At 43.9% G+C, this 16,326-nt stretch overlaps 1 protein-coding gene across 1 annotated transcript in view; it reads left to right on the forward strand.

Annotated features, from left to right (window-relative positions):
• Positions 1-16,326, forward strand: part of LOC117937522 (cadherin-6-like) — a 63,721-nt gene that overhangs the window by 773 nt on the left and 46,622 nt on the right. The gene's annotated exons all lie outside the window — the stretch shown is intronic.

Below are 16,326 nucleotides of genomic sequence, written 5' to 3' on the forward strand. Positions count from 1 at the left end.
ACAGAGTAAGGGGCAAGGGGGGGGGGGAGAGTGAATCTGAAACAGAACTATGCAATCTTGGAAATTGAATTCAGTGCTTTGGGGATAAAGTTTGACTGTCCTTCCTGTTGCCTGCAGATTGCTCCACAGTAGTTGGCTCAATGTAAGCCTGAGGTAATATGCCTGAAGGCAGCCAAGAAGTTGTTTGGAGGGGGTGTTGTCAAACTACCGGGGGAATATGCTGCAATAATCACTCCTCTGAGCACATGCTTTTTAAATTACAAACAAGGACGTGTGCTTGTGAAATGAGATTGTGCAATCATGTAGGATCTGATAGAAGATACATTTGTACAGAGAAGGTTAACTTCTTAATTCCTTTCTTTCCCAATTGGAACAACTTCAGGCTTGTTTATAGAAGGCAGAGAGCAGCTTGGCGAACAGAGATTGTCTGAACCAGAACAGGTTTTGTGGTCCAGGTTTTTCATACGCTGGTTTGAAGTTCAGAGATGAAAGGGACAGAGTAGAATCTGTGGCTGATCAAAGTCATACAGAAAACACGGCAGGTACTGAATATTTAAAGGCTCTGGAATAGTTCCTGTGTGTGTGTGTGTGTGTGTGTGTGTGAAGCATGTTCATGTATGTATACATGTGTACATGGATGTATATGTGTGGGGAACATACAGTACTGCAATGCATATATGAATGTTTGTATTGTGTTTGTGTGTGTGTGTGTTTGTGCGTGTATATGTGTGGGGAGCCTACAGAATCGCACTATATATGTGTATTTTTGTATTGTGTTTGTTTGTGTGTGTGTGTGTGTGTTTGTTTATGTGTATATGTGTGTGTGTGTGTGTTTGATTGTGTGTCTGTGTGTGTGTATGTTTTTATTTGTTTGTGTGTGTGTGTGTGTGTGTGTGTGTGTGTGTGTGTGTGTGAGAGAGAGATATATTCCTAAGAAGACATTTAAAGTAATACTGCAGAAGTGATTTGACAGGCAGGGGAATAGACCCATCAGAGCCATCTGCATGTTTTAAACCAGGGCTCAGATTACAATAGACAGTCCCTCACATTTTCATCTTTCTCTTCTCCCAAATATCTTCCCTCGGCGGGTCATCTGCAGCAGCTTAGGGGATATTCCAAAAAGCTCTTGTCTCAATCTGCCGGCCGGCTCCAGCCTGTCCCTGTGTGGGGGTGACGTCACAGGATGGTGGGTTTACCCAGCGGCCAGACGATGATGACCGCTGACCCGAGTTGATTACATTATTTGTGCTCCAGATGGGCAGCATCATATTTGATGTGTCCTGCTCATAATATTGAGCGTCTCTAGTCTTCTCTTCAGCAGCATCTGGAGCTAATAAAATCGCATCCCAGTGGCGGCTGTCTGTGCCGAAGATAACTCGGATCCCCGATGGGAATGTCTATGGCCCTCTCCCCTCCTCTGTGTGTGTGTGTGCTCGGATACGTGTGGACAATTGTCAAGCCAGCGCGAGTGGCTCTAATGTGTGTGTGCTTCACTTACGGATGCTTGAAGTCGGTGGCAGAGAGCACCCCTGGGCATTGTAGTCCACTAGATGCACCTTGATTGTTTGAGTGTGTTAGTCACGCTCTGTGTGATATGATAATAAATCATGATGTTGTTTGCAACGCGATTGCTTCGGGATTCCTCCAAAGATTTCCTTGTGCCAAATATTTATCTGGAGTTGCTACTGTGCCAGCCAACTGGGCCTCTCTCTCTTTTTTTCTTTTCTTTTCTTTGTCCAGAATAATGCCCCTGCTGTAGAGAACTTCATGAAGACTGGCAGATTGGACTTTTTTTGCTTTCTCCCTACATTGACAATGTCTTTTATTTCTTGAGGCGTCTTGTGACCATTAGAGCAAGTTTCCTGCAGGCACAATGGCAACTTAATAACTGCTCTTTACTAATGAGACAGATTCCCTTCAGAGACGCCTATTTATGGAGCAGTCAGAACCACAATTGCACAGAAATCAAAATAAGGGCCGACGTATTTCTCACCCGCCAACCGAGACACAGAGGCAGAAACAGCTGCGTCTTGTTTCTACTTAAATCTACTATAGGTAAGGTCCAACCTTAGTCCCAAATTGAATTTGCTACAACTTAAAACAAAAAGAAGAAGTTAGAATTAGATGAGCTACAGAATGCTTAAGCCACGGCGAGGCGGTTTCTCAACAGGTTTTGGCAAAAAAGGATTTGCAAGTTGGACGGTAGCCAGGAGAGTAGAACGTCGCCGTGTAGTCTGCCTAAATCTCCCCCCCCCCCCCAAAAGGGCCTGCTTAGCTCTCTGTGTGCTGAGAAGATAAATACACATGGATCAGACAATTCACACCTCACTTAACAATGGGTAATTATCTATCCCTGTTTTGTGCAGGAGAACACCAATTACACAGAAATATACTCATAAATCTATTTTCAAAGCGGTGGGAGGATGTGTTGTGTGTGTGTGTGTGTGTGCGCGCGGTTTGATTGCATATTGCTGGATGGAGCTGATAGTATACAGTGCATGGCTTCAGAGCTGGTGATAGGAGGAGAGTCTTTATACAGTGTGGCACACTAGGGCGGATGTGACTATGAAATCACTTAGATTCATGTCTTTGGGGTGGGAGACAGAGTAAATTGCTGCCAATGTTGAATAATGCAGTCAATGCCAAGCGCCTTTTTTCTTCTTCCTCCTCTTCCCCCTCAAACTGTGGCTCGGCTCCACAGCTTTTCTAATTACGAAGTGGCTGAGAGATAGCTTCCCAACTCGCGATGCTGTGGCGCTGATGGTGCTGAGCGGAAGCTGGCCGAACAGCAATCTAACTGAATTACCAACAAAGCCTGACAGACTTGTGGAGTTTAGTGAACATATTTGCAAAAGTTACATCCACACCTACCTATTCAGTCATACAATGTAGACACACGCGCAGACAACACACTTTTTGAAGTACACACTCAAACACACACACACACAAATATACAAGCACAAACGCAAGCAAACAAAGTACAAAGACGAAAGGTGTACAGTTCTCCGCACGCTTCTCAGCACAATTTAACAAGATATATTAGTCACCCAGGAGGCAGCAGAAAGCCAGGCATCCACAGTGTACAGCAGACTGCAGTCTGACAGTGGGAGATAGTGATTTACAACAAAGCCCTGTAGACCATGGCACAATTTCAGAGTTGCCAAAATGACACTGGTAAAGCAGGGGCATGAAAGTATATCCACCAGCCACGTCTCATTTCTTACACCATTTGCCCCCGGGAAAGGTGGCGGGTGGAGGGCAGAGAAGGAATGTGGCAGATGTCAAATCCAGCATTGTAGCTAGCACAAAATGCATGGTGGAACTCAGTTTGTGTGTCATCAAAAATATGAGTCAAAAACCAAGAAGGAAGCCACCGACAGGGACGCCAAACATTCCCTCTTACTTCAATTTGAGGTGAAATCGATTTCTTAACCTTGCCAGGGTTACCGTTAAGGTTTGGATTGGATTTGGAATTAAATCTCTATACCCAATATATGTGTGTGGGGTGGGGGGTGGGGGTGGGGAAAATGATCATCTAATAGTGGAAATCACAGATACAGATCACTTTCGAAATCTAATCAACTGGTCCTTGGCTCGAGGCTGATCTCTCAAACCAAATTTCATGGAAATTAGTTTGGGACTTTTTCAGACACCCTGCTGACATTTAGAGTAACTAACAGAGGTGACAGGACGACTTCCTACAGCAGAAAAAAAGAAAATTGTACCCACTGTTGAGAGTAAGACGTGGATGAGAAGTCATGAACAGATGTCAAGTCGGGAATGAGGTTGAAAAGATGGATTTTTTTTTTCTATCTACCCCAATTAAGGCCAAAGCAAGAATATTAATATAAAAATTAACAAAAGAAGAAAAAAATAATCTTGAGTAAGGAAAGAAAATTGACATGGGAGTCAAATTATACAAACAAGCTACAAGCTACATTCCCGTATACATACAAGCTACATTCCCGTAGACCAGCTATATATATATATATATATATATATATATATATATATATATATATAGGCATACACTGTAGCTACTGTAATTGGATCATACCAACACAATAGTACAACACAGGGGTGGCTCAGGTGAGTAGACAATAAAACACTAAAAGCTTAAAAAAGACAAAATTCATATATCTATAAAGATTACAATTTACAGAATAATATTTTATGATTAAAGCTATCATTTGACAAAGGTATAAGATATATTGACGGCTAATGCATTAATTACTTAAATTCCGGGTCACTTCCCATTACTTCGAAAGTCACAGCGTCATTTAGGGCCGTCATTTAAACCCGACAAATGCTGCGAACTTTCCTATATACACAGAAAGAGGAGACGCCGGTAACACACAAACATCACACAGTATGTTACACTATGCTACCTTTTAAGCTCAATAAACAGACACATAATTAACAATGACATATGTGTTGCGTGGTTGATATAACCAGTCACGTTTGGGAAGTAAATGTCATGATTTTAAACAATAAGAGAATGATGTATTGATGCTTGTAGCTGTAGCATATAAATCACCGCAGTATTGCATGTTAGATGTGTTCAACGGAAAGCTACGGGATTACTGTGGGGAATTTGATGAATGGCTTGGCTGAAAACAGTGTGATAATTAACAGATCATATTGGCAAGCTAGACAAACATATACAGGCAACCTTTGCGCCTTTTTTTTTTTTTTTCGGCCCCGGTTTGAGGTAGTCAGTGCAGGAGGAAGAGTGTGAGTGAGTACAGCAGACAGATCATGTCCGCAGGTCCTGCCTCTCCCCTCTAGTTGGATTCCTGTCTTTGCAAAGCCCAGAGGCTTAACTCTGGCTGCAGTAAGTGGACTGAGGAACGCTAAACACTGTCTGGGGGAAGGCTGCTGAACATGACAGCCAGTTAATAAGTGTATGGGAGAAGAGCAAGTGCATGAAGGAGTGGAGGCGGGCATCATTGTCTGTCTGACTTTTGAGACCTTTTTTTTTTTTTTGTAAAGCAAGGGGACAAATAAGGAAGTATTGGTCAGGAAAGTGGGTGGGGGTGGGGGGGGGGTCATAATGTTGACTGTCGGATGACGAGACGGTAATGCGAGATCAGAGAGTCAAGCCATAGGACAGGGAGCATTAGTGCCTGACTGGAGGACAATGAAGACAGAGTCGGCAGTGAATGGAAAAGGGTCGGTTTGGGGATAAAATAGCCAAGACTTTGAGAGAGCGTAATGCTTGTTCCAACTAGGTATGGCGAGAGAAGGCGATAATGATGCTTACTTTACTCTTTTAAAGCTGCCGCAGTGAGAGCTGTCAGCTTCAGCACAACACTGGCTGGCAGGACGCTGCTGGGATGCCACTTGGTATGTTAACCCCCCAGACGTCACTGACAGTATGTGATAGATTGCGGTTGCACGATAACATGTGTGTGTTTGTTTGCAAGTGCGAGAGAGACGCTGTTTGTGGGCCTTTTGTACGTGCGTGTGCATATTCAGGCGCGTCTTTGCGTGACTTTTAGCTTGTCAATTTTTCTTGGCAGCGGTAAACGCAGAGTGATGTGATTTTCCCCTCCAACAGCCTCCAGGAGTAATGATCCAGGTTATTGCAAATGACGTGTAACACCTCAACCCAGCGGGCATTGGTGCTGCAAAAACCTGTCCTTATAGGTTAGGTTTGCCTCAGGGAGACTGTTGTCTTGGTGGCAGCGTTGTGTGCACAGTTCGTCTGTTTCCCAAACCTGTCAGCTTCAGATGTGCTCCTCCTTCTGTGGATAATGGTCTCCTGTCTATGTTGTGAATGATATCTGGACTCCATTGTGCACTCGTTTCCTCTGCTGTGCTATTGTCCTGCAGAATGCCTCTGTGAGTATTTTTTTTTTTCTTCTTTTTACCCCGTAGAGGTACAATGTGCAAGCTGTATTCTAAGATGCTGTAAACGAACAGGCAACACACATCAGCAAAGGTCCTATTTACGTTCAATCCCCAGAGTGAATAAGAGAGGTGTCTGCCATTGCTCTGCTACTTCTCAAAACATTAGGATCGTTCATTGCCAACGAGAGAAATAGAAAGACGTCCTGCACAAACTACCTGCCGAATCAAAGCGTGCGTATCATTCTGGGACCGTATATATTCCTCAGGGAAGGACACAATACAAGCTTTCTGCAGCAACGTGGGACACAGTAATAACAGTGCAGTGCTGTATTGGGCTGAATAATAGGCCACCCACGACGTCTCTCAGACAGTAGGGAAAACCTGTCCCCTTTGAGAAAAGGTCATTCTTTGAGAACCCCAACAGCTGAACACTGTGCTTTGACATAAATAACTGACAAACTGATGTGTACAGGTCTCACAGGCCTCCAATTACTGTTTCACGCCGCTGTCCATCACAGCAAAATGGGGCAGGACCTGCCAGAGAGGACCTTCAAGTTGCCGGTGCGTGCAGCCTCAGAGTCCAACCCAGAGGAGCTGCAAGGGCTCTGCAATAATTAAGTTTGATCTAATGAAGGTAATGCCAAACTTGGGTTATTGGTTGCCTGAGGACAATGTAAGAGAGTTGAATTGGTTGTTGGGAAAGATGCCGCAGGAATTTCTTTGAAATGGAAAAATTGCATTAAACATTCCATTTGTATTAATCATATTGTGCCTCTTATTAACATTGGCACGCTTAGCAGCAGCAGCAGCCACGGTGCTGCTGGTAGTGCTGGGCTTAAAGCAGCACTCCAAGCAATAATATTAGAGGAAACCATTCTTGCCTGAGGCACACTGAAACCGCCTGTGATGTCACTGAATAAATGACTGTAGCTTTATTCTGAAGCATTGTGTCTAGACCTTTGGTCCTATGAGACGTCAGTCACTCAAGTTACTCACCACTAGATTCAATTAATCATAACCTTAATTCAATCCGATGGTCGGGCCTCCCAGCTGTAAGCCTCTAAGTGGGTTTTGAGAGAGCTGGAGTCTGCTGGTGTACGGTCCTCCATGCTGGAGCTGAAGGGCCACCTGTCTATCAGGGATTTAATGACACTAGAGAGGTCAAGTGTTAGACTCACAGAGGTAGGCGGAGTGCTTACTTGGAGTGAATGTGCACATACAAATACATAAGCACACACTTTTGCTTATGTCCTTTTTTTTAATGATGTGTTGGGGGCATTATAGGCCTTTAATTCTATAGGACAGCTAAAGAAATGAAAGGGGGAATGACATGTAGCAGAGGGCCGCAGAGCGGAGTCGAACCCACGTCAGCTGCATTGAGGAATAAACCTCTGTATATGAGTGCCTGCTCTAACAGGTGAGCTACCCAGCATTCGAGCAAAAATGCAAGAAAGTGGACCCTATACATTCAGCTACTCGCTCATCAGCTTCCATCATAAACACAAGGAAGCAAGTGTGTGAGTGTGTGTGTGTGTGTGTGTGTGTATTCGCGTGCGTGCATACGGACACACGGAATAGAATGTCAGAAGTCGACCTACAGTAGAAGGAGCAGACACTTGTGAAATGCAGTGTGTATCCTCCTCAGTCTCATAAATAATGGACGTTGGTGAAGCATCTGTCAACTTTTCTGTCAACCCTGTTCCAGATGGGAGTCAGACAGGCCAGTCCGGGGCAGCGTGTTACATACACATAACAAACCTCCATCCAGTGTGTCTTATGCACCCGCGCCCTGTATACATCAGCACACTGACACCAGCATTCACCTACACGCCTCAGCCTCTGCTGACTTATTAGGTCCTGCACCCTGCTTCCTCCACCCTTTCTTCTTGGACCCTGCTCGCCACACTCTCCCACACAAATGTAATCATTGCATGAAAAAGGGGAAGCATGCTCTGAAGACTTACCCTCAGTTAAATAAATAAAATTCAAAAAATAAATTCTGTTCTCTATCTAAATACACACAGAGCTCTTCAAGTAAATGTGTCACCACATCACATGGTGGTTTGGGAGATGGTAAACAGACACCCTTCGGTGCCTTTGACTGAAATACAGCACCGCTCACTCAACACTAAACACTCGCTGTGAGTTCTTTTCCCATGTAGCCGCAGAGCTGTGCGCCCACTAAATTGTACTTCCCTGACATCTGGCTCGAAGAAATCTGGGTGTGTTGTCCACGGGCACAAGGCCAGGAAAGGGACAGTGAGCATGCAAGTGAGCGAGCGAGCTTGGGATGCACTGTAACAAGTTTCAGCAGCAACAGTCGCTGTCTTGCTTCCCTTCCCCTCTGGCAGCGCGCTGGTAGGATGAGTGGATCGGTTGCTGCCGGGTGGCGGTTACTGTACGCTTGCTTTATGGACTAAAGCATCGTCTTCCCGGCCTTGTCGTAATAGAGGATTCAGCTCATAAAGCAGCATCATGATTTGCAATAAGCAGAGTTAGGGGAGAGTAATGAAGGTGTAAATCAACTGAGCCATTCTTTTTTTCTTCTTCTTCTTCCTGTCTTTTAATCTGGCATTGGCAGTCTCTCTCACTCTCTCTCCTTTCTGTTCTTTCCGCTCCCTCCTTCTCGGCTTCTTCTCCCTGTCCTCTCTCCATTTGCAGTAATGGAAAGCCTGGCACTCTGTAATAAAGCAGAGTGAGCAGTAGTATTAGTAAACAGTCTCTGCAATCATTCAGCCAAGTCCAACTCTTTTATATTGTGTGTGTGTGTGTGTGTGTGTGTGTGTGTGTGTCTACCCTTGTACGGTGTTAGGGCTGTGGGCGTGGGGGCTAATGAATGAGGATGGAACAAGGAGCATTAAATTCCAGTCTGGAAGAGGGAGAGGCAAGGACTATTTGTTGGAGCTCCTCATAAAAACGCCTTTGTTTTCATTTTTTCACAGAGGTTCTAAACAAAAAAGGCTTTTTTTTTTTCAATAGCAGTGTTGGGAATGTAGATGCAAATGTGTGGCATACAAGCTTTGCAAAAAGGAAAAAAGGACCACACAGCTACCAGCAGGGCACCAGAGCTTGCCTCTCTCACTGCCCTTTCCCTTACATTAAGACGTCATCACAATTTTGAAAGGGAGCAGTAAGTTGGATTGGGAGCAGTCATCAAAAGAGAGGGTCCAATACTCCTGAGTTAAAAACGCCTGGCTGGGAATCATGTTAAAATTTCCTTGCCTCGCTCCAAATCGATCGTATGGGTCCCTGCTCTCCAATATCCATGGTCACCTTTGCTGTAAAGTAGGGCATTACTTCTTTAATGCAGTGGGGTTTTCATTCTGTGACCAGTAAGGAGAGGAAGGAAAAGAAATATATCTGGTGACCTCAAACACAACGAAAGGATGGCGGGGGATAATGAAAGAAAGTTGTCTGAATTTTCAATACATCTATATACATCGGTTCATGAGCAAGATTAGTTGCTTGAAGTCCGCTCATGACATTGGGTTGAATTATTTTCCCCGTCTGACTGTTTAACTCCAGGTAGCCTCTGTGGACACGTTAATGCAGTATCGATTGTTTATCTGTAATAACACCGTGCTGCTGCTGCGCTGATGACATCGGGGGAGGAAGATGGGGGGGGCATTAGAGGGTTTGGGAATAGAGGGGAAGGTGGGAAGGTAGATAGATAACACACTATACCCTCTTTTGACTGGTGGCTGGCGATTTTGAATCTGGGGGTAAAACGAGGTGGCTGAAAATATCCTATCTGGCAATAGTCCAAGTGTGAAATGGGAAATAGAAACTGGGGTGAAAACGTCAGTGCAATGTGGCCGCTGCTCGATAAGGCTGTCTCCTGTCTCCGAATAATTCAATCTCCCGCTCCGACCATTCTGGTAACTTGCCGGTGCCAATGCCGGCATCCACCCACTCTCTGCCCCTGGGCCCGGAGCCCATATGGCCAGCTACAGTGTCTCTCCGTGACCTATTGCCGGGCCTGTTGTTCAGCCAACCCCCCTCCAAGGAGCTTGGTAATTACAAATAAGCTGGAAGTCACACCAGCCATGAGAAAAGGTGAGCGTGATTAAAGATGCGTGTACAGCAAAGTTCAAGAGGGGCTCGGCTGGCATGCCAACGTATTGAATCGTGTGCCTCGGCAGTGTGCAAGAATCAAATGCTAACGTGGATCAATCAGGCTTCTTTGTTCATTAGGAGTTGTCCCTTTCCAGGAGTGGCAATAAAATAAAAAAAACAACCCATCACAGTGCTCATTTCAATGATGAGGCCTCTGTCCCTCAGGGATAACTAGCAGAGGTGAATAAACATAAGTCATGGTTAAGGTCAGAGGAGATCACGACGGTCTGTTCTTCATCTCAGAGGATGCCTGAATCCCTTTTGATGTGATTAGATTGAGAAGAGTGCAGAAAGACCTTTACATTGGCAGTAATGCTGCAGGAAGGATTTAAAATGTACGGCAACAAATGAAAAGCCGATATGCCCCTTTCATTTCTTGAGGAGCATTGCTAACAAAATATTTATTTATACAAGGCATTTGAATTCAGATGCCATCCCAAATTGTGTGGCTTATTCTTGAATAGTATTCATAAAATGCATATTATTTTCATTTGTTTTTTTATATCCCAAGGCTGGGCTGATACCCATGGCAGAAGTCCTGCCTGTGACAAATGGCTTTCTTAACACTCAGATGCCTAGCTGGTTTTAGTTGAATGCCGTTCGAGAGAATATTGTCCAATTTAAGAACAGTCAAAAGCCATGGTATCAGTGCACGTCTCGAGCTTTTTGAGTGTGTTTGAAGCCTCAAGTATTAATAATGTAAAAAGAGGTGCTCCTAACACTGTCGCTGTGTTAGTTTATGGAAGGCTTTGAGAAAAGGTCATTTCTCGCTAGTTGAGAGGGAGACACATTTTGGCCACGCTGCCTTTTATTAGGGCCATATTTTAGGTGTGTGATGTCTTTGTTTGAGCTATATGTATTATTTAGTGTTGTGTGACAATTGTGTTTGGAGCCGTCTTGCTCCTGACCCGCTGTTACAGTCAATATACGCCTGAATGGAAATGTGCTTCCATGTCGTTCCTTCTCATGTAATTGTCACAACGGGTAGGCTGAGACAAACGTGGGAACACAACTACTTCACTGATTTTCAATTCAGTGAGCCAAGTTTGACCTTTATGTAGTCCAATCAATGCAACTGCTTCCAGAGACGCACTGATCATTTAAGAACAACAGCTTTGGCGTGATCTAATAGCCTGGTAGGGCAATATATTCAAGAGGTAAACAAGGATATTGATAGAGAGGTAAGATATTTTAATTACCAGGGTTTAATGTGAATATGACGCAGCATTGGCCTTCTGCTCCAGTCTGTTCAGGGCTAAATGTACAGAAAACAGATACGTGTGCTTGACTGCACATGGCACACACAAACACTTGGGACGAAAACACTGATTTGCATAGAGACGGAGGCTCCCATATCCACCAGTGTATTACCACAAAGGCCTCTGTGGGGAAAGCAGGAAGCCATCAGGCCCATCCATTGAGCCTCCTCCATCCTCCCAACCCTCCCCCCTCTGCCATTGTCAGTCCCTCAGAAGAGAGCTGTGTAAGACCACACGGCCACTGGTGACAACACATGTGCTCTGGTGAACACACAGGAAAGCAAACAACCGAGGATGTCTCATCTGCTAACGTATCAATGGATGAATGCCATTAAGCTATTATTTCTTTGCTCTTTATGTGCGAGGATGTCCTGTGCCTATTTGTTCTGCCGTCGCGGCACAAGGATGACCACATCTGTTTGCCACCCGGGTACTAGGCGTTATTAATCTTGACACGAGGACATTTAGTGAAATCAAACCTCCATTTATTAGCCCCGAGCGCAGGATTGGAGAACTGGCGAGGGGAGATAATGACTTTAAGCTCCCATTTAGTCAATTAATTCCGAGAAGTGGAATTAGAAACTGCACGCCAAAAAGTGAGTCTCTGTTGTTTATAATGACATGGTTCAAAACCATATTTCTGGGCTGAAAGTCATTATTTGAGGGACAAAATGACGCTGCCCTAATATAGTAAGAGAATCTGGAGTGACTTCAGAGAAGAGGGACTCTTTAAAATAACGTGCTGAGAGCACATCGCTTGATGGTAAACACAGCCATAAACACTGGTGCGAGTTCATAGTGAGAACAGGGAGAAAGAAAAGGGAGTGAGCTGAAAAAAAGAGCACCATGTGGAGAGCTGGCAACCCACAATTTAGTCCAGACTGTGGAGACATAAAATCAAGTGCACAGGAGGAAGGGTTACTCCAGGAACACTCGGTGGGTTCTAAACTGGGCCACTCCGACGACGGTTGTGAGAGCTTCGGACTGAGTGATGCAAGCTCTGCTGAATGATGGCACTGTGGAAATAACTAGAAAACAGGGAAAATTGGGGGCTCTCATTGACTTGGCCCAGATTGTATGATTTATATGGGTTATTTGGTATTCATTTGGGCAGTGAGGCAAGGTAATGTGTTTGCAGTGTGCTCTGGAGCAGTGCACTGGGATGAATGCTGTGGGCGCACCCCTGCCTCTGACAGGGATAGTATGAGCTAATATGTTTGGTTCACTGGCATTCAAAGGCACAGTCTCACATAGAGCTGGGCAATATATTGATTTTATATCAATATTGTGAGATGAGAGTAGCTATTGTCTTAGATTTTGGGATATCGTAATATCATAATATAGTAAGTGTTGTCTATTCCTGGTTATAAATGCTACCTTACAGTAAATCAATGTAATTTTTTTAAACTCACCAGACCGTTGTAGCTGTAGTAAGTTTATTTCTTAATATTCCCTCAGATATGTTAGCAGTTTGCAGACAAACATCCGATAACATTCTTTAAATGATATTGTTAGGAAAACGTTGAAACACATCTTGGACTTGAAAACTTAATGTGTTATTTAGAAGCAGAAAAGGGACTTAGAAAACCGTTAACTCAATCTTGGTGCTATTCCAGTGTTGTAGGTTGAATCCTAATTTCGACTAGAGGACCGTGGTGTTTTGCACTACAGTGCTGACATTCAGTCAGGAATTTCGGTTCAGCTTTGCATTCCAATTTGACTGGGGATTTCAGCTGTTTATTCACTGGCATTTTATGATGATGATTTTGCTCTCAATCCGTAGACACTTTTTTATTTTCCTCTGTGGTGATATGGCCCATCTGTCTGAAATCTCCTTTTAGTGATCAATTTCCTTGCCTTAATCTGTGAGGCGTGTGCTTTTGTATGTCAGATTGGAGTGGGGTACAGTTATTTTTAAGACAATGCGGCAGTCTGTCTAGACGCTGTTTCTCAGCTAAACAAAAGATCAATATATTGACAGGCTTCTGTGGGAATTTCTTTTCTGTTTGTTCGCATTTGTATCCATATTGCTACAGCGACAAGGGACATACACAGGTTGTTTTTACACATGAGAGCAAAAGTTCACCAGCTACCCCACTTTTTGATAATTTGCCATTGGTTGTGAACCACTAACCCACATGGGCAAAAAGACAAATGGGGAGACCCAGATTTGGGTCGAGCGTACTGTTTTCCCAAATCACACTTGGGAAATAGCTGTTAAATTTCTCCAGTGAGTAGCATAACTTAGGTTGTGAATGACTCCTACTCTGAGTCTTCTTAACAAACTGAGTCTGAGATGAGGTGAGGAGCAGGAGGAAGGGGGAGGAAGGGGGAGGAAGAGGATTTGAGGCGGCCAAAGAAAGCAGAGATGGTGGAACAACCTGCTGCTGACACCTCCACACATTATCAGCTTTTAAGGGTCTCCTTTGTGGATTGTAACATGGCCACGTTACCTGTGGCACCAGTGCCCAACCCTCCTCCTCTCCCCGCTCCCTCCTTCACCCCCTCTCGTCTCCCTTGCTCGTTCCCCTGGCTGACATTTTCCTCTCTCACTTTTAATTGCACCCTCGGGGCTCTTTCTGGGTTGCTGTGGAAGTCTTTGGCTCAACGGGTGCGATAGGGTCCTATGCCATGTCGCTCATATCCCTCGTTAGGGAAAAGAAAAAGAAAAACTGGAAGAGAAGGTGGGATAGGTAGAAGAAGGAGAGAAGAGGAGTAGGTTTACTCTAAGAGGTCACTCCTAAGTCTAGATTAGGCTAAAATGCCACCCAGGCCTATGATGTGTAACAGCACATGTGCACTGGAAAGGCCATTAGCTGGCCAGATCCAATATGTATTGACAAATGCATTTGTGCGACTCTCTGTGTCCCTGTCTCTATCCTAGTGGTTCTGGGTTCGATAAAACCAATAGATACATTTAATAGCTAATTGTCCTGATTCAAAATGTTATCCCAAGCAATTCTTTGAGCGTAGAATCACTGGGCATTCGAAAATTGGCAGCAGACACATTAATCTTGCTTACCCAGCGCCCAACACAATGCCCAAGTCTTATTGCTCTGTGGCGACTCCACACAATCTGTGACAGGCAATTTAAAGCAATTTACTTTTTTCATTTTTTCATCAAGCATTTGTTTAAATATGAAGCGAGAGACAGGGCAGGCGAGAGAGCAAGACAAAGAGAGAGTGAGTGTGTTTAAGGAGGGAGAAAATAAAGGCAGCCTTGTGCTTGTTGTAAACACTGCCTCTTAACTGGGAGAATATAATTATGGTGTCATGTTCTATTACACACCTTCATTATGACGATGGTGCTCCTTGAAAAAGCGAACAGGGAGAGACGAGACCTGTGGCTCCTTTTCAAAAATCACTTCCAATGACGGGCGCTCTGGGAGGATGGCTATGAACAAGAACACACTCACTCTTTAGCACTTTCTCTGTCACAGTCGAAAAATTCAACTTTGTTTCTAGTTTTGTCCATTGGTTTTATTCACATTGTACATCATAAAAAGTTTCCTTAATTATGCAGAGGACACACATTTACATAACCATATCACCAACTTAGTATGATCCAATTCGATCACAGTCAGAGTTAGTGCATTGAACAAATGCACAATTGGATGTGCCAGAACATTCTTAAATTAAACAAAGACAAAACTGAGGTTGTTGTTTTTCGGAGCCAAGGAGGAACGATTAAAAGTCAGCGCTCAGCTGTTAAAAAACCACAGCCAAAGCCTGAAATCTTGGTGTAATCATGATATCAGACCTGCATTTCAACAAGACAATTACATAGTCAGCCTACTCTCACCTTAAGAATATATCAGTGATTAAAGGAATTGTGTCTCAGCAGGATATGGAAAAACTTGTCTATGCATTTATCTTCACTAGACTTGACTACTGTAACGGTGACTTTCCAGGTCTCCCTAAGAAATCGATTAGACAGCTGATTCAGAACGCCGCTGCTCGAGTCCTCACTAAGACCAAGAGAAAGGGGATTGCATCACTCCAGTTCGGAAGTCTTTTCACTGGTTTCTTGTCTATCAAAGAATTGATTTCAAAATACTACTACTACTACTGTTGGTTTATAAAGCACTTAAATGTTTTTGGATTTTGCATTTCTGATGTGCTGCTGTACATTATGAACCATCCCGACCTCTCAGGTTGACCGGGACACGTCTGCTTTCTGTCCTCCCAGTCAGACCTTAACACAGAGAAGCATAGTTCAGTTTTTATGCTCCACAGGTCTGGAACAAACAGGTTGGATGCAGCGCTCAGTTCTATTATAGCAATAGCACATAGTTTCTATTGCCCCCATGAGGAATTCTAAGCAATGACAACAAAACTGTTGGCACGTCCACATGATACTTAATATATTTAAGATTTAATATATGTAAAGCACGTTGAGTTGCCTTGATGATGAGATGTGCTATTTAAATAAATGCTCCTTCCTTTACTCATCATGTTAGTTGCTGAGATGTGGGACAGTGGCATCGCTACAATGACAGCAAGGCAAGAAGCAGAAGGGTTATCTGAAGGTAAAACCGAAAGTGAATGCAGCACAAATGTCGAAAAACCCAATAAAAGCCCACAATAACAGCAAGCATGGCAGGTCAAAGTTTAACTCTGGTTCTTCAGTGTGTAAACAGGGATAGATGTTTACAACAGACTATTTTTCTCTTCCAATTTAGCGCGGCTAAACTGGGGATTAGTTTTAAATGTGTCTGATTGTCTGACCCAGTGTTTCATCAGAATGTTTCATAGTTATTATTCTCGTTGTTAATCTGAGTAATTCACTTGGTGCCAATAGAAGCAAAGTCCAGTACTGCGAATAAGATCCAAGTTGTGAGAAATTGGTAATCCTCCCTCCATCTTTCTTTCAGTTCCACTCTCATATAGTACAAATGTAAAAAGGCAGGCATTTTGTCTCAGCAACTGGGCTACATGTGGCACCATAGCATTCTCAACCGACTGTGACATTTTTTGACATCACAAAATAAAGCTTTAGCTGACTTATTCCTGGTCGTGGTCCCTTGTCAAGAGAATTATCGGGGCAAAGAGCTGTACAATATGGCTTCCAGGGCATGAAAAATGTGGTCAAGGGGCG

The sequence above is a fragment of the Etheostoma cragini genome, chromosome 22, assembly GCF_013103735.1.
Source record: "Etheostoma cragini isolate CJK2018 chromosome 22, CSU_Ecrag_1.0, whole genome shotgun sequence".
Lineage (NCBI taxonomy): Eukaryota > Metazoa > Chordata > Actinopteri > Perciformes > Percidae > Etheostoma > Etheostoma cragini.